The sequence below is a fragment of the Macaca nemestrina genome, chromosome 19 (assembly GCF_043159975.1).
Source record: "Macaca nemestrina isolate mMacNem1 chromosome 19, mMacNem.hap1, whole genome shotgun sequence".
Lineage (NCBI taxonomy): Eukaryota > Metazoa > Chordata > Mammalia > Primates > Cercopithecidae > Macaca > Macaca nemestrina.
Genome location: NC_092143.1, coordinates 83,437,632 through 83,463,437, shown reverse-complemented (window position 1 = coordinate 83,463,437; position 25,806 = coordinate 83,437,632). Strand labels below are relative to the sequence as shown.

The following is a 25,806-nucleotide window of genomic DNA, read 5'->3' as shown; positions in this document are numbered from 1 at the left end:
CCTCTGCAGGAACCACCTTCAGGGCTGAGTTTCAGTCCTCCTCAAGTTAGGAGCCCCCAGCACAAGACGGTCATTCACATGACAACTCCGATTGTCTTTTGTGGGTTTTTCTGTGTTTTTTTGAGGGGGGGCGTTGGAGACAGGATCTCACTGTACTGCCCAGGTGGGAGCACAGCGGCATGATCATAGCTCACTGCAGCCTCAAACTCCCAGGCTCAAGTGATCTTCCCGCCTCAGCCTCCTGAGTAGCTGGGACCACAGGCACAAGCTACCACGCCCAGATAATTTTGTTGACTTTTTAGCAGAGCTGAGATCTCAGGTTGCCCAGGCTGCTTTCATATTCCTGAGCTCAAGCGATACTCCTGCCTCAGCCTCCCAAAGTGCCGGGATTCCCATTCTTTTTGTTCGATAACATTTTCACAAGTTAATCTGTTTTACTGCACGGTGCCAAAGATCACTTTATACACACATCTGGTGAAAATAAGCGAGACTCTATTTGCCACTGTAGGCGGCAGAGACCTACATTCAAAGGTAATGACTGCTTCTCCCAGGACTACTGATCCTCTTTGATTTCACCTTAAAAAGTTTAAATTGAGCACAAAGATAGAAGTTCAGGTCAGGATGCACTGCCTGGGTCTAAGGTTACTTTTTCATTGTTTCACTGTGACTCCCCACAGGGCCCCTGGTCTCACACTGGAAGACGTTCACAGGGCCCCTGGTCTCACACTGGAAGACATTCACAGGGCCCTGGTCTCACACTGGAAGACGTTCACAGGGCCCCTGGTCTCACACTGGAAGACGTTCACAGGGCCCCTGGTCTCACACTGGAAGACGTTCACAGGGCCCCTGGTCTCACACTGGAAGACGTTCACAGGGCCCCTGGTCTCACACTGGAAGACGTTCACAGGGCCCTGGTCTCACACTGGAAGACGTTCACAGGGCCCCTGGTCTCACACTGGAAGACGTTCACAGGGCCCCTGGTCTCACACTGGAAGACGTTCACAGGGCCCTGGTCTCACACTGGAAGACGTTCACAGGGCCCTGGTCTCACACTGGAAGACGTTCACAGGGCCCCTGGTCTCACACTGGAAGACGTTCACAGGGCCCCTGGTCTCACACTGGAAGACGTTCACAGGGCCCCTGGTCTCACACTGGAAGACGTTCACAGGGCCCCTGGTCTCACACTGGAAGACGTTCACAGGGCCCTGGTCTCACACTGGAAGACGTTCACAGGGCCCCTGGTCTCACACTGGAAGACGTTCACAGGGCCCCTGGTCTCACACTGGAAGACGTTCACAGGGCCCTGGTCTCACACTGGAAGACGTTCACAGGGCCCTGGTCTCACACTGGAAGACGTTCACAGGGCCCCTGGTCTCACACTGGAAGACGTTCACAGGGCCCCTGGTCTCACACTGGAAGACATTCACAGAGCCCCTGGTCTGCACCGGTGCCTTCAGATCCCTTAAGGACCAAGAAGGAAACCAAAAGAGAGGTGGAGTTTTCTCCAGCTGCACCTTTCCAGTCTGTGCTGACAACCAGATCTCAGTCTCAGGCTGCAATGCCTTATGCGGAGGTCAGGGAACGGCGCGGGGAGCCTGAATTAATCATTTCTTTGCCTGCACCCGGGTGGCTTTGGGCTTAACCACGTCAGCAGCACTCCCCCGAGCGCTCCAGCAGGATGCCGCGTGAAGCTCCTCAGTAAACTTCCGCAGTCCTGAAAGAGGACGGAGAGAGCAGGACCTCTGCTCTTTTCCTCCAATCCCCCCAGCACACAGATCACAGCAGAAAGCCAGCATTAGGGTGGAAAATAATAGCCAACGTGTTGTTGAGTGACGACCGTGCATGGAATGCTGAATTAGGCATCTTCAAAGTAATTCCATGAGATAAATATCATCCCGTTTAAAGATGAGGAAAGCTGAGACTCACAGGGTTAGGACTCACCAGGGTAACAAAGTGAATGAAAGTCACCAGGCCAGAACTCAGCCCAAGGTCTGTGGCGTGTGAGTTCCCCACACAAATGCAATATGGTAAAGAGCAAATGTTTTCAGATTTGTCGAGGAGGGAAAAACTCAAAAGTGTATTGAATAGCAACCCAAACACGTGGACCCGGCTGCATTTTAAAACCAAGTCCAAATACATCCACTGGACAAGGACACAGGCACATCCTGCAGTTAATGCAAAGCTCTAGGCCTCTTTGGGCCCTCCCAGGCAAGCAGACAGAGCAGAAGAACGCAATACCACCTGTCCATTTTATCAGCTCGTAGGAATGTCTCACAGCCCAGCTGTGAGCTGCTTAAGGGACACAATTTTGCAAGTAACAGAGCAAATATAAATTCCAGGACAGTCAGCTGTAAGAACCTAGTTTAGAGGTGTGAAAGTTCTGACGACGCCTCGCAATCTAAGTCTGTGCTTGAAAATCACCCATGATGATGAAGCTCCGTGCAGTTCTGCAGAAACAGTGATTCCTTCTTTGGCTGCTCTGATTTTCAGGAGAAGCGACGTAGTTTTGTATTTAATTTAAAATCCACACATACCAGTACAGTCAAGACAAAGTTTTCCATTACCAAGTTTGAAAGCTGCTTAAAATAATTGATGAGTGAGGTAACCCTACATAAGGGGGGAAATCAGATACTTAAGTCATTTGCAAGGATTCTTTCTACTTTTGCGGAAATGTTGTAACTCAAGTTTCAGTCTGCGGGGGCATAGTCCAGCAGTGTTTGTGTTCCGCTACCTAGTAAAATTCTACTGGAAGACGGTGCTAGTTTTTGGTGGGTCAATTCAATGGGAACTGTATTTGAGACAATAAAAGAGAAATGAAACTGCGCCCACGCCTTTGTCAGCCCTGGCAGAGAGGTGCTGCCACCGCCCACTTCAAGCTGGCGGTGAATGTGCCAAACGATGGAAGAAAAACGGCTGCTCCACACCCACCCAGCCAGCGAAGAGCTGGGATTTTCAAACACCGTGCTGTTCTGTCAGGTTAACAAAGGCATCGTGTGAATAACAAGCATTTCGTCAGTCACTGAACATCCGCGAGGCGTGCGGTCTGGGTGTTCCCCACGAGCTCTTTCCACCCCAGCTTCCCGAGAGCCAATCGAATGGGCGTGAAATCCACTCAGGAGACAGGAGAGACGCTCGAGCTCAGCAGTGGAGGAGCTGCCCCCACACGGAACCCAAGCGTGGTTTGCTCTGCCATGCATACTGCTTTGCACCCGCAATTCGGGAAGGCGTCAAACTGTAAAAAGTCCATTTACATTCCAGGGTCTGTGTGCCTCAGCAAGGAAGCACCGCAAATCCTCCTGGATTCTCCAGGTGCCTCCTCAGCTGCCAACAGCAACCAGAAAGGAAAGGCTGGGATATGCTCTAAGAGCTTCGGGGTGGATTCCTCAACAAGTCGTTTCATTTGCCAAAAGTTTTATCGAGCGCCTGACACTGCTGGCACTGTTCTAGGCCCTGAAGAAAAAATAAATGGAAGGAAGGAGGACAAGCGGGAGAGAGCGAGGTGCTTGCCCTCAAAAGGCTTACATTCTAGGAAGGGATTTCCCGTAAGCGACAAGTCCTACCACCAGGCACGTTAAAAATTTAGAAAAAAAATTGGATCTTCTATTTTATAGAATGTCTTACCTTCCTGAAAATTCTCATGTATTTCTTCACTTGATGTTCTTTGACATCAAATGAAGACTGATAATGAGACAAAATCAGCATCACTAGAATCCCAGAGGAACTGAGAAAACACAGCGATGAGGGGGCAGGGCATCATGAGGCCAGAGGCTGACGCTGGCATGCCAGATGGGGGCTCCCGGCAACCCCCAGCTCTGCCACTAACTGTCCCCCACCAGGGCTGGCTCTGAAAACACACAGGTGTCACCCAAGCTTCTACTGTGAATAGACACCCAAGCCCCAGCAATGGACATCCAGCCCCAAAGAAGAAACACACAAATGAGGCGCACCCTGTAAAAACCAACGCAGCCAGACAGCTCCACCATCGCAGGGCAGCTCCTGCCACGGCAAGCTCGACTTCCCGGACGTCACCACAAAGAACAGTCACAAGCGGCTCCACCTACCTTTTAAACTATACAGAAGCTGATGGCAGTTCTTGGAAATGGCCCAACGGGAGGTTTGACGTCACGGACGTAGAGCTTGAACCACTAGAAAGAAAGATGAAGAGCTTCTGTGAGCCGATGGTTTATTTTCGTGTGGCCCCCTCCCAAGTTCCGAAACTGGTTAAATATTTGAGGGCTGTCATGAGAAGAGGCATAAATATCAAAATGAATACAATAAAAATGCAACAATAAGCATCAAGTAATAAAGGGAAGGCAGAGAGAAGAATTACAGCACAGAATTACTGAACTGGGACAAAATGCCCCTCTGCCTCCACTCAGCCACAGGGCACCAAGTCCTCATCTGTCAAAGGACACACACTTGGTCCTGCAGAGGCACGGGCCTCCTCTTCGATGAGAGGCCAAGTAACAGACAGTATCCCTGTTGGACTGGCCTTCTTAAAATTCATACACACCCTAACGGCTGTGAAAAGACCATCTTCTTTCACAGCAATCCAAACTGTCTCAAGACAACATGGGTCCACCTAAAAGCGGGCGGGACCCGGTGATTCCTCCGCTGAAACACATGTCTGATTTCGTGGAAGAAGCAGGCCCTCTAGCAGTGACACTGCTGGGATGGTAACGTTCACGACTCTGCCTGCAAGGCTGCCTTGACCTGCCCTCCATCCTGATAGGAGACTGTCCTCCCAGCTGGTGCTCCAGATTTTGTCCAGTCCATACAACCTGTCACCGACGTCCCCATCCCAACCGAGCGAGGATGCTCTGTGGGCACCGCACCATCCCAGGCAGAGCGCCGGGTATCCTCGGGTGACCGCCTTGAGCTCACAAAGCAGTTTCCGGGGAACTCAGCAAGGCTCCGCCTCAGACACCACAAGCGCCTCTCAGCACCCTGCCCGCCAGTGTGCAGGACACACGCTTGTCCAAGGGGGACTAAGCCACCATCTGTCTAGCTTGTGTGCTGCAGTTCATTCTCCAGGAGGCTCGTACCCCAAAGCGTGTTCCTGCCATATGCCACTCCTGAGTGATCAGCCCATGTAAAGACAGCCGGATGAAACACAGCTGCACCTGGCTAGAGGAGCCTGGGAGATTCCTGCGGAGCCCTACCCCAGCCAAACACCTCCTTCCCATCAGTGCTGGGAGCTACAGACATTCCTTTCTCCTCCTGTTTCCTGCCTGCTGAGAGATGAAAACAAACCACTGCTGATTTTCCAGATCTTAGTTTTTATTCCTCCATGGGGGCTGTTCTCGCCAGTCTTCCTAGGACACAAACGCTCAGATTTCTTGGGAACAGAAGTCTGTGAAATAACCAGAAAGGTACTGTGGTGGGCAGAATTCCAAGGTGAACCCCCAAATTGCTCCCAGCCTGTACAGCTCCCTCCCCTTGAGTGTAGGTGGAAGCTGTGACTGGTTTCTACCCACCGAAAACCGCAAAGGATGCTTCTCCCCACACCAGGTGACCTACGTGGGATCCCACCTTAGCGACGACGGAGTGACAGACTCCCTTGCTGGCTTGGAGAAGCGAGCTGCCACCTCGTGATGGGGCCTGTGAGGGGCCACTTGGCAAAGCACTACAGGGGCTCCCCAAGGACCTGAGAGCAGCCCCCAGCTGCCAAGCAGCAAGGGGGCAGGGACATCAGTCCTGCGGCTACAAGTCAGTGAATTCCACCAGCAACCTGAATGACCTGCAGGTGGATTCTTCCCCACTCAAACCTGCAGATGGGAACACAGCCTGACCAGAGAACCAGCTAAGCCATGCCTGACTCTGGAGCCATGGAGACTGTGAGATAACCAATAAGTACTGTTTTCAGATCCCACGTTTATGATAATTTGTTACACAGCAACAGAAAACTGTGAATATAACTTAGTAATTAGGCTGGGTATGGTGGCTCATGTCTATAATGCCCGTTCTTTGGGAGGCTGAGGCGGGTGGATCAGGATGCCATGAATTCGAGACCAGCCTGGCCAACACAGTGAAACCCCGTCTTTACCAAAAAATACAAAAATTAGCTGAGCGTGGTGGTGCACACCTATAGTTTCAGCTACTCGGGAGGCTGAGGCATGAGAACCACTTGAACCCAGGAGGCTGAGGTTGCCGTGAGCCAAGATCGAGCCACTGCACTCCAGCATGGGCGACAGTGTGAGACCCTACCTCAAAATAAATAAATAAATCAACAAACAAACTTAGTAATTACATATGGGGTACATAATATAAAGTGCACATGCATATACTAAATGCATACACAACTGTCCATTAGACCAGGCCTCTGCCCTGCCTCATTGACCAAAAGTGGAAATTCATTCTCCTCCTCAACTTTGAGCTCCTCGTGGGCAGAAACCACATCCCCGTCCGTCATCCTGGCATCCCAAGACTGCGCAGAGTGTGTGGCACATGGGAGGCCTTTAACATTTGTTTTCTTTTATCCTTATAGTTTGTGTGCACATAGTAAGTACATGTATTTACGGGGTACATCAGATGTTTGGATATAGGTATTTAATATGAAATAAGCAAATCACGCAGAATGGGGTGTCCATCCCATCAAGCATTTATCCTTTGAGTTACAAACAATCCAATTACACTCTTTAATTTTAAAATATACAATTAAGTTATTACTGACTATAATCACCTTGTTGTGCTACTAAAATTTTTTAAATGAGCCACAGTAATAGAATTAGGATTTGTCAATGTCTAGTCACAAAAAGGCCATAGCAACCAAACTTATTCAAGTCTTCAAAGCAGAGCCCATAGCTTTGAATTTCAAAATAGGTTGAAGATATTTGGCTTCATGTTCTACCCCCAAAGAATGAACGCACAACTTCTCCAGCACTGATTTCATTTTGCCGGTGAACCTGAGTCAGTGCTTAAAATGTCACTCAGTAGTTCTTACTTTTGTCAAATATCCTTGCCACTTCTCTGGCATCTAGTGATCTGCAGTTCAAGGTTAAAAACGAAAAGTTCCCTAAGAGAATTTCCAAAGTAAGAATTTGTGACTCATTTTTAATTTTCCATTAGTATCAATAAATCTTTCCTTCCCAACTAAAGTGACAAAACCTGTATGGGTCAAATGACCAGGCTCTAATTCTGAAACAAAATACCAATCCAATTTCCTGGCAACCTGTTTCAAAATTTCTTTTAGATTTTTTTTGAAACAGGGTCTTGCTTGGTGTCCACACTACAGTGCAGTGGCAGCCCACAGGCACAAGCACAGCTCACTGCAGCCTCAAACTCCTGGACTCAAACAATCCTCCCACCTCAGCCTCCCCAGTAGCTGGGACTACAGGTGCACGCCACCATGCCCAGCTCTTTAAGATATTCTGTTTTTACACTGATAATTTTTAACTATTTTAAGCAAGACTTTAAGCTCTGTTGAAAATAATAATTCAACACATACAGTTCCTGCTACCCAACATTGTGTCTATTTTACATTCCAAAAGGACTAGTTTTAATGACGGTGATATTTTAAAATACTTAAATCAATAAAATTACTTTAAAAAGTACAAAAAAAAACTTTATTCATTACAGAAACCTGTCACACTTTGCCTGAAATCTATATTCAGGACTGTATAATACATTCCCACTTCTTCATCAATCACTCAGCAAACGCGATCATCATCTCCACGCTTTCTCCCTCATGCTCAGCCTCGCAGGCAGGATTCTCACACCCAAGCCAAGAAAAACTAAAAACAGCCGTTCCATGACACGAGGCAGAGAACTGCAACAAACTCACCTCTTCCTTTCAGCATAACTTTGACTCTAGCTGTGAAAACAGCCACTGACCTGCTGCTTAGCATCCCCTGCGTAGGGACCAGCAGGGAACCGGGGGGGTCACTCACCAACCCCTCCCCAGGCCCAGCCAAGGGATCAACGGCTCCAGGTCACAGCACAAAGGCAGACCTGACGCCCCACCCAGGCCTCCTCCCTCTGTTCTAGTAAACTACAGGCTTTTTCCATAACCTCACCAAACACAACTCAACGTCAAGCCCAGGCCTCCAAGAAAGAAGGCCGAGCACAAACACGAAGCCTCCCCCAAGGAAATCCAGCCGTCAGAAGAAAGGTTCATTCAACAGGAAGCCACTGAGGACAGCCAGCGAGCACCGCCGCCCGCCGAGGAGAGAAGAGAAGGCGCTGGCTGAGCTCCTCACACGCCACACCCTGCGGCACCAGGCACCGATCGGGGCATCCACACGTGGCTTTCCAACAGCATGATCCTGAGGGGCTGCCAATCTCACTAGCCCCAAACCACCTCCTGAATGACACGTCCCAGACACGGCTGTGAGCCACGGGCCCCCAGGAAGCAGAGCGAGAAGAGGCAGAGTGGGTGGGGGTCCTCGGGTGAAAAGTATCCACTCCTGAAAAGTGACAGGCAGCACCGCTCTTGCACCAGGACAGGACGGCATGAGGGGCTGGAGGATGGAAAACCCCGAAGGGAAAGAGGCGCACTTATTCTTAATCTTTCCAGTGTTCTCACTCTCTCGTGAAGCTCAAGGAAGATGGGAAATTTGTTTGGGCAAACGTTGAAGAGAAGCCTGGCCACAGGCTTCCGGCCTCTCTCCGGAGCAGGACTCGCTCCAGCTGGTGGCTGGGTCCTGGGAAGCAGAGCCATTTAAAACACAAGGGGCTGGGCACGGCGGCTCACGTCTGGAATTCCAGCACTTCGAGAGGCCGAGGTGGGAGGATCACTGAAGCTCACCAGAAGCCTGAGCAATTTAGCAAGATCCCGTCTCTGTAAGAAAGAAAACATTAGCGGACGTGGTGGTGCACGCCTGCGGTCCTATCTGCTCAGGAAGCTGAGGCGGGAGGATCTCTTGTGCCCGGGAGTCTGAGGCTGCAGTGAGCTATGATCACACCACCACACTCCAGCCTGGGCAACAGAGTGAGACCCTGTCTCCAAAACACACACACACAAGGAGGCCCAGAGAGAGTGAAGAGCCATCTCAGGGAAATCATCATGGGACAGAAAATACACAGAGCAGCTGGTAACATAAGAAACAGAAAAGAAAGGCACCCTTCCCCAAACCAACCTTCCTTACGATGCTCTTTCCAGAAACGCTGCAGATGGACCCACCCCGTCACCACAGATGCCGTAACACACCTGATTATCGCATCAGGGACAGTTTCACACCGTAAAATGCACGTGTGCATCCATTCATGCGTTCGACCTGTAAACGCCACATGGTTTTTGTTTTGATAATTTTCTAACATCTTTACAAGCTGATGCACCACAGCTCCCTAGCTTCCCTCTCGCTCACAGGGCTGCATTATTCTGAGCAAACTGAAGCCGAGTTACACCGACCATAGGTGTGACTTTCCTGGGGCCTCACTGGCCAGCACCAGGAATCTGCACTCACTGAGTCTGGCCTCAGCGAAGAGACAGTGGTCATGGTAACCCCAGTCACGGAGCAGCAGGAGGTCTCCAGCTGTCCCTGAAGAGTCCCGGCCGGGTCTACAAGGCTGCCATGCAGAGTGACCACGCACTGGCCACGGCTCCTGCAGGCTGCAGAACGCCGCTGTCCCTGCAACAGCCTAGAGCGTGACCACCTGTGTCCTAACAAAGCCGCAGCAAGCATTTCATCAGCGCCTTTCAGACCCCAGAAATACACATGGAGCACGCAGCATGGGGCGACACCAAGGACATTAACTCGGCCAGGGGGAGCGGGACGGAGGCGAAAGCCAGGCACCATCTGGCAGCTGTCTCGCTGCGTTTGGGTTTTCTTCTCCCCAAATAGAAGCGAAGGTCTCTTCAAACCAGATGCAACAATAAAGTGGTCCAGTTTTGCTTGCCGGGAACAAATGAGGAATGGCGACAGCCGTCTGGCAAGTCCCCTCCTCTGGAGCACAGAGCACCACCTCCGGCCGTCGCCAGGGCACAGTTCAAGTGCCCAGTGTCTTCACAGACGCGAGCCCCACGACACCCTCTAGGGGATTTCTACCTGGACCAAGGCAACCCAGGCCCCGCACAGGTCAGGAGCATTCCTCAAAGTAAGCACTGAGGGCCGGGTGCAGGGGCTCATGCCTGTAATCTCAGCACTTTGAGAGGCTGAGGCAGGTGGATCACGAGGTCAAGAGATCAAGACCATCCTGGCCAACGTGGTGAAACCCCGTCTGTACTAAAAATACAAAAATTAGCCAGGCATGGTGGCGGGCGCCTGCAGTCCCAGTTCCTCAGGAGACTGAGGCAGGAGAATCACTTGAACCCAGGAGGCGGAGGTTGCAGTGAGCCGAGATTCGAGATTGCACCACTGCACTCCAGCCTGGCAACAGAGCAAGACTTCGTCTCAAAAAAAAAAAAAAAAAAAGCACTGCACGGTGGGTGGGGTGGAAACGGACTTGCTGGGAGCAGTCCCTGCACCAGGGGCTGATTCAGCTTTTCCCATCCCCTCCCTTCAACCAAGATCTGCCAGTCAAAGCAAAAGCAGTCCATGTGCCTAACGTCAACTAACACTCTTGGCTCAAGTGCTCAGGCAGCAACGTTCAGAGGCCCCACCTCCTGGGCGTCAAAAATTCCAGAGCCACCTACAGGAAGACAGGACAAGGCCAACCTCGGGGAGCACTACCGGCATCCAAGGCCTTCACGCAACAGGGGCTTATCAGATGCTGAACGTGCCAGGCCCTGTGTCAGATGCTGAGGACATCACAAGGGGAGAACACCGAGAAGAGGCCTTGGACCCGGACTCTTCGGTCTTCGGGGTAGCTACGATCTCCTCCGGCAGACTGAGAAAGACCTCGTGAACTAAGTACCCAGAGAGTGCCCTGGAAGCCCCAGTGGGAACTAGGAAACGGGCCTTCTACGGGCTCAGAGGGTCCCTCTGCACCGGCTGCTTCCACATAGGCACTGAACGCCTACCGTCACGCCGCCAGAGAAACGGAGAACCCTACAGTCATCTACATCAGCAGCAAGAAATAACTTCGGTTACAGTCACTTGAGTCTTAACTAAGCCTCATTAGATTCTCATTATTTAAGTCTGTCAATGGTATAATAGGACAGTTCTATATTAACTAGAATGGTTTAAAAATCACGACACCCTATTTCCCAGCATTTCTGGATGGGAAAATGTTCACTGCTCATTGGTGTATGTGTTTAGTTGTTGTATAGGTAAACTGAGCCAATAATAAACATCTATTATTGATCATTCTCCTCCATTAAACTATGTTTGATCTTTCCTCTGTAAATCCCCCATAGTAGTCATCGTATACTTTCAGATATTTCAAATGCAATATATACACATGTACACATATATACACAGATAATACACATATACACATATATACACAGGTAACGTCCAAATACATACATACATAAACACACTCTGGGTTGTGGTATTTAAATACATACACATACATACTTATCACACGTATAACTTTTTAGTTTCTAAAAACAACAGTCTCATTGCTTGAAATACATTTTCTCTTCCCTTCTACTGGAGATCGCTTTTTTAGTGCCGGCTGTGATCTCCGCTCCTGCAGAGTTCCAGCCTCCCGCCGCAGCCTCCCCCGCCGCAGCCTCCCGCCGCAGCCTCCCCCGCCGCAGCCTCCCCCGCCGCAGCCTCCCCCGCCGCAGCCTCCCGCCGCAGCCTCCCCCGCCGCAGCCTCCCCCGCCGCAGCCTCCCGCCGCAGCTTCCCCCGCCGCAGCCTCCCCCGCCGCAGCCTCCCCCGCCACAGCCTCCCCCGCCGCAGCCTCCCCCGCCACAGCCTCCCCCCGCAGCCTCCCGCCGCAGCCTCTCCCGCCGCAGCCTCTCCCGCCGCAGCCTCTCCCACTGGAGCCTGCCGACGCCCTGAGGAAGGGTCCTTCGCAGCACAACCAGGCAGGGTCCAGAAAGCAGAAAGCAGCTGACTGTGTGCTGCTCAAGCCACACAGAACTCGTCCCATCTGTATTATCTGTGCATAAATGTTACCGGTGAAGTCCTGGACCCAGTGCTCTGAAATCTCACCCCATCTGTATTATCTGCATAAACTTTACCGGTGAAGTCCTGGATCCAGTGCTCTGAAATCTCACCCCATCTGTATTATCTGTGCATAAACTGACCGGTAAAGTCCTGGACCCAGTGCTCTGAAATCTCACCCCATCTGTATTATCTGTGCATAAACTTTACCGGTGAAGTCCTGGATCCAGTGCTCTGAAATCTCACCCCATCTGTATTATCTGCATAAACTTTACCGGTGAAGTCCTGGATCCAGTGCTCTGAAATCTCACCCCATCTGTATTATCTGTGCATAAACTTTACCGGTGAAGTCCTGGATCCAGTGCTCTGAAATCTCACCCCATCTGTATTATCTGCATAAACTTTACCGGTGAAGTCCTGGATCCAGTGCTCTGAAATCTCACCCCATCTGTATTATCTGTGCATAAACTGACCGGTAAAGTCCTGGACCCAGTGCTCTGAAATCTCACCCCATCTGTATTATCGGTGCATAAACTTTACCGGTGAAGTCCTGGATCCAGTGCTCTGAAATCTCACCCCATCTGTATTATCTGTGCATAAACTTTACCGGTGAAGTCCTGGATCCAGTGCTCTGAAATCTCACCCCATCTGTATCATCTGTGCATAAACTTTACCGGTGAAGTCCTGGATCCAGTGCTCTGAAATCTCACCCCATCTGTATTATCTGTGCATAAACTTTACCGGTGAAGTCCTGGATCCAGTGCTCTGAAATCTCACCCCATCTGTATTATCTGTGCATAAACTGACCGGTAAAGTCCTGGACCCAGTGCTCTGAAATAACTTACTGAAAACACAGTCTACTGCTAACGCACTTTGCTTGCCTTCCAATGCTTTGATAAACTTGTACGCGGTAATGCAAATAGGCCTGGAATAAGCATACTTTGCCCTCTCGACCAGCCAATTCAGCCTCTACACATCTGTAGTGAGTCCCGAGGGTCTACATTTCCTTTTTTCTTTTTTTTTTTAAGAGACAGAGTCACCCAGGCTAGATTACAATGGAGCCATCACAGTTCACAGCTGGCTCCACTTCCTGGGTGCAGGTGATCCTCCTACCTCAGCCTCCCAGGTAGCTGGGACCACAGGTAGGCATGCCACCATGCCCAGTTACTTTTTAACATTTTTGTACAATTGGGATCTTGCTATGTTTCCCAGCCTGGTCTCAAACTCCTGGGATCAAGAGATCATCCCATCTTGGCCTCTCAAAGTGCTGAGACGTCAGATGTGAGCCACCATGCCCAGCATCCACACGTCTAACCAGCTCCCAGGAGACACCAGCACGGCAGTCCAGTAACACGGCTAAAGACAGCCTGGTGTGTTTGCAGATCACGGTAGCCTGCCTCGACTCCCCTACAAACACTTGTTCAAATCCACAGCAGTGAGAGCCTGCTGAGAAGGCAGCTATTCGAGTGACGCCCATAAGCAAGTTAACAGGGACATTGGGTGATGGACAGGGCCACGCGGGAGGATGGAGGACAGAACATCCAAGGGGGCACCAGGAGGAAGGGGTCGAAGAAGGCCATGAGGACACTGAGTTTGAGAATGAAACCAAGCCTGCTGCAGAAACCCATGAACCGTTCAAGATGAAAAGAGCACGCCTCTCTGGAAGGAGCTCCCACACTGCCGACTCACACCGACTTCAAGCGTGAGCATGACGTCAGACAGCTCGCGAGGGCCCCAGCAGGCTGGGAAACAGGCACCGATGCCACCAGCAGAAGCCACCACACAAATGGGCTTCCCCTCAGGAAAAAGAAAAAAGAAAAAAAGATCATCTACCCCAGTACATTTGAAAAGACACAGATGCTCCAAATATTCCCACATTCACGGATCATTTTAATTGAAAATAGAGACAAGCTTCTACTACCTCATCAGAGCACTAGTTCAGAGCATAATATCTGATTGTAAAGACTGTCATTGTGTGTAAGCCAGCTGCTTACATTTCATTGAGCCCGTGTTTTAAAAAGATTACCAAGTTCCTCTTCATTTTACACCATTCTTAGAATATTTCTCAGTACTTTCTCTATGAGACCACTGAAAAATGACCACTAGCACTGAAATCCTGCCCAGCCTGGGAGCCACTATTAACTAGTTAAAGTCTGGACATGCTGTTCTACAAGCTACTAAATTAATAAGGGTAAAAATAAACTTCCAGAAAAGGCAAACCCTACATGAGCTCAGCCTTCTCGCATCCAAAGACACGCAATCTTTCCTCATTCTTGTGGGTTTCAAAACTAAGCAGCACAGCACACTGTAAACTGATTTGCCGGTTTCCACTTCTGCAAAACCAATTTCAATCAAACAAAAACCCTAAAGTTAATCTTCTAGTTCTTCACAGGGTCCAATTTATTCAGAATGTGGGGTAAAAAGCTGGAAGACAATAAATCAATTGTTGGCAAATAATGTCAATGTTAATTTACTGTCTTCATTTTTTAAATCACTACTTTGTCTCAGGATCATTTCCTTCTCCGAGATCTGGAAAGTCTTTAAAAAGTGGACACTGCCAAACAATGGCCTTGTTATAAGCCACAGTTTAGTTATTTTAAGGCATTTACTTTACTGCCTTTTAGCTGAAGTTCTCATGAAAATCTTTCCAAGCCACTAACTTTGTTAAGGATTTTTACAGGTTTACAATATAATACTGCATAGCTTCTAAACGTTTCAGGGTTTTACTCTGCCCGTTACTTTAGCCTTTAAGAGAGCAGCAGAGTCTGGAGTTAACGACGTAGGTAAGAGAAAGGGACGCCAAGAGGGGAAACGCTGGCAGTGACTTAACAAGGCTGCATTCCGAGGGAACAGCTAAAGGGCAGCCTGCGGTGTGAGGCTGCTTATAACAGACAGCAGAGGTAGTCTGAAGGCACAGCATTTGGCATCTGCTGACTCCCTAAGAGATCTCCCGTCCTCTGCCTTCAGTAGTCTGCTCAGATGTGCATAGAAAGACCAAGAAGCCCCATATTTTCAGATGCTCAGACGAAACCATCTCCCACTAGGCCAGAATCCCAACAGGGGAGGGGGGCAGGGAGAAGAGTCAAGCCGAGCGGGGAGGAGGGTGAAGGAGGAACTGAGACAAAGGAAAAAGGATAGAGTCCAGGAAAGACTGGCCGGGGAGGCGGAGTGGCACCATCCGCAGCCCATCAACAGGAACAAAATATTCTGCCCTGGGACAAGAAAACAAAGGAAATCAGTAGAAAACTATAGTCTTAAACTTAAGAGAAAATATCTCTCCAGGTACATCTTGGAAAGTACAAGAGTTTCAAAAGACAAAAAGGACTGTGTCAAGCCAGGTGCACTGGGAGCCGCAGTTGTCGTCCCAGCTACCACAGAGGCGAGGTGGGAGGACGGCTCCAAGTGAGGAGTTCAGGTCTAGCCTGGGCAACAGAGTGAGGCCTCATCTCTAAAAAACTGTTTTAAAAGAAAAAGAAAGAATGCATTGGTCTGCCCGTGCTACCTTAAGTCAAAGCTCAGGAAGGACAGTGGGTGACTCACGGTCTGTGCCAGTTCTCATGGCATGTGAGCTGTCACCAGGGGCCCCAGGAGAGCTGCTGGACAATGCTTACCCGTGTGTGATTTCCAATCAGCCAGAATGGGGGGCCCCAGCCTCCGGCTTAAACCTTCCAGAAAAGCAAAAGATGAGAACGAACAAATGAAGTAGCTGAGTTACATGCGACGTCTGAGGTGAGGCCCATCTCAGTCAGACAGGAGCAGGAGCTGCATCTGAGCAAAAACTGACGGCTGATCTCATACATGCAAACACCAAACAGCACAGGGGTTGTTTACAGAAAGTGAATTAGCATTCACAGGCTATGCTCTGGGCAGCTTCACCATCCTGACCAAACTGCCCCCATTCTTCCCAAACTCCACCACCACGTGTGACAGGTGGAACGGGTGGTGCTGGCTTTAAAATGAAGGGAACGGACCTCTCTTCCGACAGCTACTAACGCTGCAGGACTGTGTGCACACTAACAACAACACAACACACACACAGACACACACGTGTGTGTGTGGAAACCGATCAGTGATCAGAAGTAGAGTTTCCAGAAGTTCCGAACATTATTTTGATAATTTTTAAGTGCACAGCAAAAGAAAAAGTGTATCACTCTACATCTACATCATTACATACCAAAAAATGTTTGTTAGAATTATTTGGCCCTTACAAGTGAAAGTACATTTTGCAAAAATAGGTGTCACTGAACTGCTAAAGCAATGTTAGCAGTCACCTTCACAATTCGGACCTGCAGTCTGAGAATATTTTCATGAACCTCCCCCTTGCCACCATTACCCTGTTCATTCTAACCAGGACCTAGGCCTGAACTCAGAAAATGCTGTTCTTTCAAAGAGATTCCACATGAAAGTAGATCTAGCCTTCAGTTGACGTGGAGGATTTTCTGCCTCACTAAACATAAAAATTGCAGCTCCTAGTGTTACTCGTACTCAGAATTCTGTTCGTTTCAACTCTCTTCCTAGTCAGTGACGTACCACCTCTGAGGCTGTGACTGAAACTGTAGCTAACACTCGGAAGGCAGCTCCAAGGGTGATGTGGGGACAGGGCTCCAGGGATCTGCCCAGGAGTCTGGCCAGGACTGCGGTGCTGGGCTCGCCTCAGAGCAGCTCCCTCTCCTCCACGGAGAAGCCGTCGCCAGGCAGCGCCTGAGTATGGAGGCCCTGCCTAAGACGGTCACTATGCCAATTCGAAACAAAACAAAACAAAGCCCATTCCCAGCTGTGTCTAGTCCGAGCCCAAACTGGAGAAGGCAGCCACCAGAGACCCTCAGCGTCCTCTCGCCTCTGCACACCCGAGCCCCGTCCCGGAAAGAAACGGGAAGCCAAGCCCAGGTTTCCTCAGCGGGCTGTGTCTGCAGTCCCCAAGACCGCTCCTGCCCACATCTGGCTGCAGACCCAGTGCAGGGCACAGGAGTTGTGCGGGAGGAATTAAGCCAGGCCCTGCCCTCGAGGAGCTCCCGGGTTAGCTGTGAATGCAGGGCTGAGGGCAGCGGGCTCACGCGGACTCTGCAGCAAAACGACCTTCTGTGTTCCCGGGTCCACAGGAAGAAGTTGGGGGAGCCCTAAAAACAAGCCCCGAAAAAGCCTTTGTTTTTAAGGTCTGGGCGAGTGCTACTCCTCGTCCAAACTACAGAACCACTGTGCCAAGGGGCCTGCCATTCTTGCTAAAACACGCGTTCACTGCTGGGCACCATCTCAGCATCTGAGTCAGAATCTCTTGGGGTGGAGTCCAGGAATCCGTATTTTTAACAAGCTCTCCAGATAATGCTTAAACATATCGATGCTCCAAACCAGAGCTCTAAACCTAGATCAGGCAGATCCACTCGGGGGTGAGGAGGAGGCTGAGTGCTCAGGGGTGGGAGAAGAACAGGGACCCACCCAGGGGAGGGCGAGGACCTCAGGAGTAGTGGGGAGTGGGCTGAGGAGGACCCCTGGAGGCCTGAGCTGTGGGCAGCAGAGCGGGGTCCCAGGGTCACCCCCACGGGAGATGACTTCAGCAGACCTTGAAGAAGATCTGAGCACCAGGCAAGCAGGACCCACGGCCAACAAAGCCCTGGGGAGTGGGGCCGGGTGTGGCTGAGTGACAAGTCCTCGGAAACGTGCCTGGGAAGGACAGTCCCCAGATGACCGGTATCAGCCACCCCATCTTTCTGAGTCAGGGATCAAAGGAGATTTATTTCTCCACGAAAATGAAGAGACGTGGCATGCCTTGCTCCTGGGTGCACAGAGCTGTTCATCCCTGCCGCACATTTCGACAAATTGCAATGAGCCCAGAAAAGAGCTCACCTGGCCAGCTGCCGTGTGGCTGCAGGACGGAGGAAGCCGTGCTCCAGGCGGCACAGTGGGAAGCGGGAGGGCTTCGAGTGTCCCCGGAGGAACTGAGTGAAACGGGGGCTGGAGACAGAGACCCCCGCCAGGCCACACAGGTAAGTTCGGCGTTGACCTTCAGAGCCACGCAGTGACAGGTCAGCCTTCCCGCTAGGTGGTAAGAAGGTTCTCAGAACGAGGTCCCGGACCAGGAGTTTGGAAGGCACAGGGAAGGCACAGGGAAGGATACAAGGAGGGGAGAGAGGGCGGAGGCTGGAGGCAGGGCAGTCTGTTCGGAGGCTTTTACAAAAGTCCAAGCAAGAAATGTTGAGAACGGAAGGCAGTGACCACAGCAGGAGGAAAGGAGCCGTGTGGAAAACACTGTGAAGGTAGAATCACAGGCCTTGGTGACACAGTGGACGGATCAGGGAGCCAGGAGGGGGTCAGAACGGCACCAGGTTCTGGCTTGGGCAACTCAGCTTTAACTCAGGTAAAAGAAAAGAGAGGGCTCTTACATAATTTTACAGATCCATTTGCCAATGCCTCCCCCGACCCTGAAACACTGGAGTCTGTAGGTTCGGGAAGACCGTACTCGAAATGCTTCTGTGAAACAGCACCCCTGTTGTAAAATGCACCCCGTGCTTTCTCCAGACACATTCTTCAACTACTCTTTTCAGCGAAATGCATCTCAGAAAGCTTCATAAACAAAATCAATCCAGATTCAGAATCCAGGCAGAAGGGAGGGGCTATGCAGAATCACCTCACAGAGTCCACAGAACAGCCACCTGCAGAGAAAAGCACAAAACCATCTTCAACCTGCACGGCAATCGCGCAGGGGAAGGAAGCACAGGACGACGTCACACACAGGACGACGTCTACTCGGAAAACAGGCTAGCGGCTTCCCTGCCAAGAATGCCGTCACCTAAGCGATCGGGCTCAGAACATCTACAGACAGAAGTCGACTCCTCATTAGCTAAACTCATAAAGGGACACTGTGGGACTGAATGATGGCAAATACTCCAGAAACCATTCGTTCCTGGCTAAGCATTTTCCTGCACACTGTTGAACATGGGCCAAGGAACTGTCTAACGGTCTGCAGGCGCCCTTCGGAAAGAGCAGCAAGGCCCACTCTGAGGACAACTCGGGGGGCAGGGCTGGGAAGCCCTCCAGGTCTGTGGCCGCAGCTTCTCTGGCCGTTAACGAACAGCAGCCGCCTGGCAGGGCCACCTCCTCAAAGGACGCATCCTCACCACTCAGGTCCATCCTGCACCCAGCCCCCACTCTTCAAACGGTACCTACCCACCCACTCAACCAACTGCAACTCCGGGCCTGGAAGGGGACAGGTGGGGCCCAATCCGCCAGAGGTGACAGGGCGGGGCCGTGTCCTACTCTGCTCCATCACAGCCCCTCCCAAGCCCCCCCAGACTCGCCCACCCCAGGGTTATATTAGTTTCATCCAAAATTCTTTTTTTTTTTTTTAATTAAATGGCACTTGAGGAATACAGAAAGTTTCCTCCAACATTCTAAAGTCGTGTTGATTGTATGACTGTACTTTATGAAGTGAAATAAGATTACGAATCCAGGAGAAGTTGAAGTTCGGTTACCACCCAGTAATGACCATTAGAGGGAGAGCAACGCAGTCAGGCGGTCCGCAGTCCAAGCCAGACTCCCTCACTTTAACCATAACAAACACTTAGGACCGGCCAGCTGTGTCTCAAGCTCGGAACATGATTGGTTCTTATTCTTTCCATCTTTAGAAGAACCCATGAGGTGGGTAATACGATTACCAACGTCTTCCTTTTATCGATGGAGAAATTAGGGCACAGGAGGGTTGAGGGAAGCATCCAAGGTCACATGGCTGCCAATGGGCACAGTTGGGCCTTGAACCCAGGTCAGCTGGCCCAGAGAAGGTGCCAGGTGCCCCTCGACTGCCCTGCCTCTCTCCCCAGCAAGCTCCTGCCTCACTGCACAGCCCTGTGTGTCAGCTGCAATCCGTGCCCTCGCTGTCTTCACCAGGCTGCCCTGAGGATCCCTGAGATGGCAACGGGAAGACTGGTACACAGGACTCAGCCCCCACACACACAGCCGCACGGGACTCAGTTTCCACACACACAGAACCGCACGGGACTCAGTTTCCACACACACAGAACCGCACGGGACTCAGTTTCCACACACACAGCCGCACGGGACTCAGTTTCCACACACAGAACCGCACGGGACTCAGTTTCCACACACAGAACCGCACGGGACTCAGTTTCCACACACACAGAACTACACGGGACTCAGTTTCCACACACAGAACCGCACGGGACTCAGTTTCCACACACAGAGCCGCACGGGACTCAGTTTCCACACACAGAACCGCACGGGACTCAGTTTCCACACACACACAGAACCGCATGGGACTCAGTTTCCACACACAGAGCCGCACGGGACTCAGTTTCCACACACACAGAACCGCACGGGACTCAGTTTCCACACACAGAACCGCACGGGACTCAGTTTCCACACACAGAACCGCACGGGACTCAGTTTCCACACACAGAACCGCACGGGACTCAGTTTCCACACACAGAACCGCACGGGACTCAGTTTCCACACACAGAACCGCATGGGACTCAGTTTCCACACACAGAACCGCACGGGACTCAGTTTCCACACACACAGAACCGCACGGGACTCAGTTTCCACACACAGAACCGCACGGGACTCAGTTTCCACACACACAGAACCGCACGGGACTCAGTTTCCACACACACAGCCGCACGGGACTCAGTTTCCACACACACAGAACCGCACGGGACTCAGTTTCCACACACACAGAACCGCACGGGACTCAGTTTCCACACACACAGCCGCACGGGACTCAGTTTCCACACACAGAACCGCACGGGACTCAGTTTCCACACACAGAACCGCACGGGACTCAGTTTCCACACACACAGAACTACACGGGACTCAGTTTCCACACACAGAACCGCACGGGACTCATTTTCCACACACAGAGCCGCACGGGACTCAGTTTCCACACACACAGCCGCACGGGACTCAGTTTCACACACACAGAACCGCACGGGACTCAGTTTCCACACACACAGCCGCACGGGACTCAGTTTCACACACACAGAACCGCAAGGGACTCAGTTTCCACACACACAGAACCGCACGGGACTCAGTTTCACACACACAGAACCGCACGGGACTCAGTTTCCACACACACAGAACCGCACGGGACTCAGTTTCCACACACAGAACCGCACGGGACTCAGTTTCCACACACAGAGAACCGCACGGGACTCAGTTTCCACACACACAGCCGCACGGGACTCAGTTTCCACACACACAGAACCGCACGGGACTCAGTTTCCACACACACAGAACCGCACGGGACTCAGTTTCCACACACACAGCCGCACGGGACTCAGTTTCCACACACAGAACCGCACGGGACTCAGTTTCCACACACAGAACCGCACGGGACTCAGTTTCCACACACACAGAACTACACGGGACTCAGTTTCCACACACAGAACCGCACGGGACTCAGTTTCCACACACAGAGCCGCACGGGACTCAGTTTCCACACACACAGAACCGCACGGGACTCAGTTTCACACACAAAGAACCGCACGGGACTCAGTTTCCACACACACAGAACTACACGGGACTCAGTTTCCACACACAGAACCGCACGGGACTCAGTTTCCACACACACAGCCGCACGGGACTCAGTTTCCACACACACAGAACCGCACGGGACTCAGTTTCCACACACACAGCCGCACGGGACTCAGTTTCCACACACACAGCCGCACGGGACTCAGTTTCACACACACAGAACCGCAAGGGACTCAGTTTCCACACACACAGAACCGCACGGGACTCAGTTTCACACACACAGAACCGCACGGGACTCAGTTTCCACACACACAGCCGCACGGGACTCAGTTTCCACACACAGAACCGCACGGGACTCAGTTTCCACACACACAGAACCGCACGGGACTCAGTTTCCACACACACAGCCGCACGGGACTCAGTTTCCACACACACACAGAACCGCACGGGACTCAGTTTCCACACACAGAACCGCACGGGACTCAGTTTCCACACACACAGAACCGCACGGGACTCAGTTTCCACACACACACAGAACCGCACGGGACTCAGTTTCCACACACAGAACCGCACGGGACTCAGTTTCCACACACACACAGAACCGCACGGGACTCAGTTTCCACACACACAGCCGCACGGGACTCAGTTTCCACACACACAGAACCGCACGGGACTCAGTTTCCACACACACAGCCGCACGGGACTCAGTTTCACACACACAGAACCGCACGGGACTCAGTTTCCACACACACAGAACCGCACGGGACTCAGTTTCCACACACAGAGCCGCACGGGACTCAGTTTCCACACACACAGAACCGCACGGGACTCAGTTTCCACACACACAGAACCGCACGGGACACAGTTTCCACACACACAGAACCGCACGGGACTCAGTTTCCACACACACAGAACCGCACGGGACTCAGTTTCCACACACACAGCCGCACGGGACTCAGTTTCCACACACACAGAACCGCACGGGACTCAGTTTCCACACACACAGAACCGCACGGGACACAGTTTCCACACACACAGAACCGCACGGGACTCAGTTTCCACACACACAGAACCGCACGGGACTCAGTTTCCACACACACAGCCGCACGGGACTCAGTTTCCACACACAGAACCGCACGGGACTCAGTTTCCACACACAGAGCCGCACGGGACTCAGTTTCCACACACAGAACCGCACGGGACTCAGTTTCCACACACACACAGAACCGCATGGGACTCAGTTTCCACACACAGAGCCGCACGGGACTCAGTTTCCACACACAGAACCGCACGGGACTCAGTTTCCACACACACAGAACCGCACGGGACTCAGTTTCCACACACACAGAACCGCACGGGACTCAGTTTCCACACACAGAGCCGCACGGGACTCAGTTTCCACACACACAGAACTACACGGGACTCAGTTTCCACACACACAGCCGCACGGGACTCAGTTTCCACACACACAGAACCGCACGGGACTCAGTTTCCACACACACAGCCGCACGGGACTCAGTTTCCACACACACAGAACCGCACGGGACTCAGTTTCCACACACACAGCCGCACGGGACTCAGTTTCCACACACACAGCCGCACGGGACTCAGTTTCCACACACACAGCCGCACGGGACTCAGTTTCCACACACAGAACCGCACGGGACTCAGTTTCCACACACAGAACCGCACGGGACTCAGTTTCCACACACACAGAACCGCACGGGACTCAGTTTCCACACACACAGCCGCACGGGACTCAGTTTCCACACACACAGCCGCACGGGACTCAGTTTCCACACACAGAACCGCACGGGACTCAGTTTCCACACACACAGCCGCACGGGACTCAGTTTCACACACACAGCCGCACGGGACTCAGTTTCCACACACAGAGCCGCACGGGACTCAGTTTCCACACAGAACCGCACGGGACTCAGTTTCCACACACACAGCCGCACGGGACTCAGTTTCCACACACAGAGCCGCACGGGACTCAGTTTCCACACAGAACCGCACGGGACTCAGTTTCCACACACAGCCGCACGGGACTCAGTTTCCACACACAGAACCGCACGGGACTCAGTTTCCACACACAGAACCGCACGGGACTCAGTTTCCACACACACAGAACCGCACGGGACTCAGTTTCCACACACAGAACCGCACGGGACTCAGTTTCCACACACACAGCCGCACGGGACTCAGTTTCCACACACACAGAACCGCACGGGACTCAGTTTCCACACACACACAGAACCGCACGGGACTCAGTTTCCACACACACAGAACCGCACGGGACTCAGTTTCCACACACACAGCCGCACGGGACTCAGTTTCCACACACAGAACCGCACGGGACTCAGTTTCCACACACAGAGCCGCACGGGACTCAGTTTCCACACACAGAACCGCACGGGACTCAGTTTCCACACACAGAACCGCACGGGACTCAGTTTCCACACACAGAACCGCACGGGACTCAGTTTCCACACACACAGAACTACACGGGACTCAGTTTCCACACACACAGCCGCACGGGACTCAGTTTCCACACACAGAACCGCACGGGACTCAGTTTCCACACACACAGCCGCACGGGACTCAGTTTCCACACACAGAACCGCACGGGACTCAGTTTCCACACACAGAACCGCACGGGACTCAGTTTCCACACACACACAGAACCGCACGGGACTCAGTTTCCACACACACACAGAACCGCACGGGACTCAGTTTCCACACACAGAACCGCACGGGACTCAGTTTCACACACACAGAACCGCACGGGACTCAGTTTCCACACACAGAACCGCACGGGACTCAGTTTCACACACACAGAACCGCACGGGACTCAGTTTCCACACACACAGCCGCACGGGACTCAGTTTCCACACACAGAACCGCACGGGACTCAGTTTCCACACACACAGAACCGCACGGGACTCAGTTTCCACACACACAGAACCGCACGGGACACAGTTTCCACACACAGAGCCGCACGGGACTCAGTTTCCACACACACAGCCGCACGGGACTCAGTTTCCACACACACACAGCCGCACGGGACTCAGTTTCCACACACATAGCCGCACGGGACTCAGTTTCCACACACACAGCCGCACGGGACTCAGTTTCCACACACACACAGCCGCACGGGACTCAGTTTCCACACAGAACCGCACGGGACTCAGTTTCCACACACACAGCCGCACGTGGGCCCTGCTCTGCACAGCTCCACCCCCATCTCCTCTGTTCATCTTTGCTCTCAGGCTCCGGTGGCACCTGCAGTCCTGCCTCTCCCCCACCCCCACCGCCAAGTCCCTCCTCCTAAGACACAGCACGGGCACTGCAGACAGGTGGCACGCTACCTGTAGCCGGGTAAGCCTAACTCTCGGGCATCTTCAATATAGATGAAGTCTTTACAAATCCTGACGCTCTTCCCTGAAATTCAGAAGTAGGATAGAAATACTGCACTTTCTAATGACAACCTCTACATTTCTAAGCACATGGTTGATGGCACGAGTGGGCTTCTCACTCACTCTGCTAACCTGGCCTCTAGGGTACGGCTGAGTTTAGGGACACAACCCCCAAAGGTTCTGAAGGTCTGAGGCTGGAAACCGAAAACGAGCAGCAAGGATTCTCAGCTCCCAACCTGAACTAAACCGGGATTTCTATAAACATCTGCTGAAATCACTCTGTCCCAGGCAGGCACTGTGCTGGGCATTTTCTCAAAGTTCCCTTTCTGCAAATGAAGAGACTCAGAGTACTCTGAAAACTGTTCACCAGGAACCAGAAATCGAGTTGTTGGCTAAGAAGCCACATTCTTTCTTGGTAAACAAGATGAAGAAAATCTATCATCTAGCAAGTAGAACAGCGAGAATCCACTGGTCTGTTTTTCCACCAGCAAATGGAATGTTAGGGGCAGAGTTCTGCTATTCCTGGAGCCAGGACTAATGTGCCCCAGCACCTCACCATTGCCAATGCCCTCGTCACTTCCTCGCGCCTGCTGTGCTAAGACACCGTCCATCGTAGCTGAGCTCTGAAAGCCCCCAGCACTGTCACCTAGGAGAGAAGTGAGGGAGCTGTCAACGTACCAGAGGAGGGATGGGGAAAACAAGCTGGGCTGCCCGACCTGGAAAAGAGGGAACCAGGTGGGGCACCGGCAGCGTCTTCAGACACATTAGTCCCAACAAAGGGAAGAAAAGTGAGCCCTGCTCTGAATCCCAGCCAGGGGAGGCCACAGAGAGGCACATTCACCTGCACCCGGGAAGGTTTCTAGGTGCCACGGTGTCCCCCAAAGGGGCTGCATTCAGCAGAGATGAGCTCCCTGCCCTTAGAGCTGCCACACCATGGTAGTCACCGGATAGAACAGTGGGGATTCAAGGA

At 52.0% G+C, this 25,806-nt stretch overlaps 1 protein-coding gene across 18 annotated transcripts in view; it reads right to left on the bottom strand.

The window, feature by feature from the left end:
• Positions 1-25,806, bottom strand: part of LOC105478940 (low density lipoprotein receptor class A domain containing 4) — a 436,625-nt gene that overhangs the window by 364,139 nt on the left and 46,680 nt on the right. For all 18 annotated transcript variants that reach the window (XM_071085751.1, XM_071085747.1, XM_071085752.1 and 15 more), the window contains exon 2: positions 4,062-4,145. The gene's annotated coding sequence lies outside the window, so the exon portion shown is untranslated. The remainder of the gene's footprint in view (positions 1-4,061; positions 4,146-25,806) is intronic.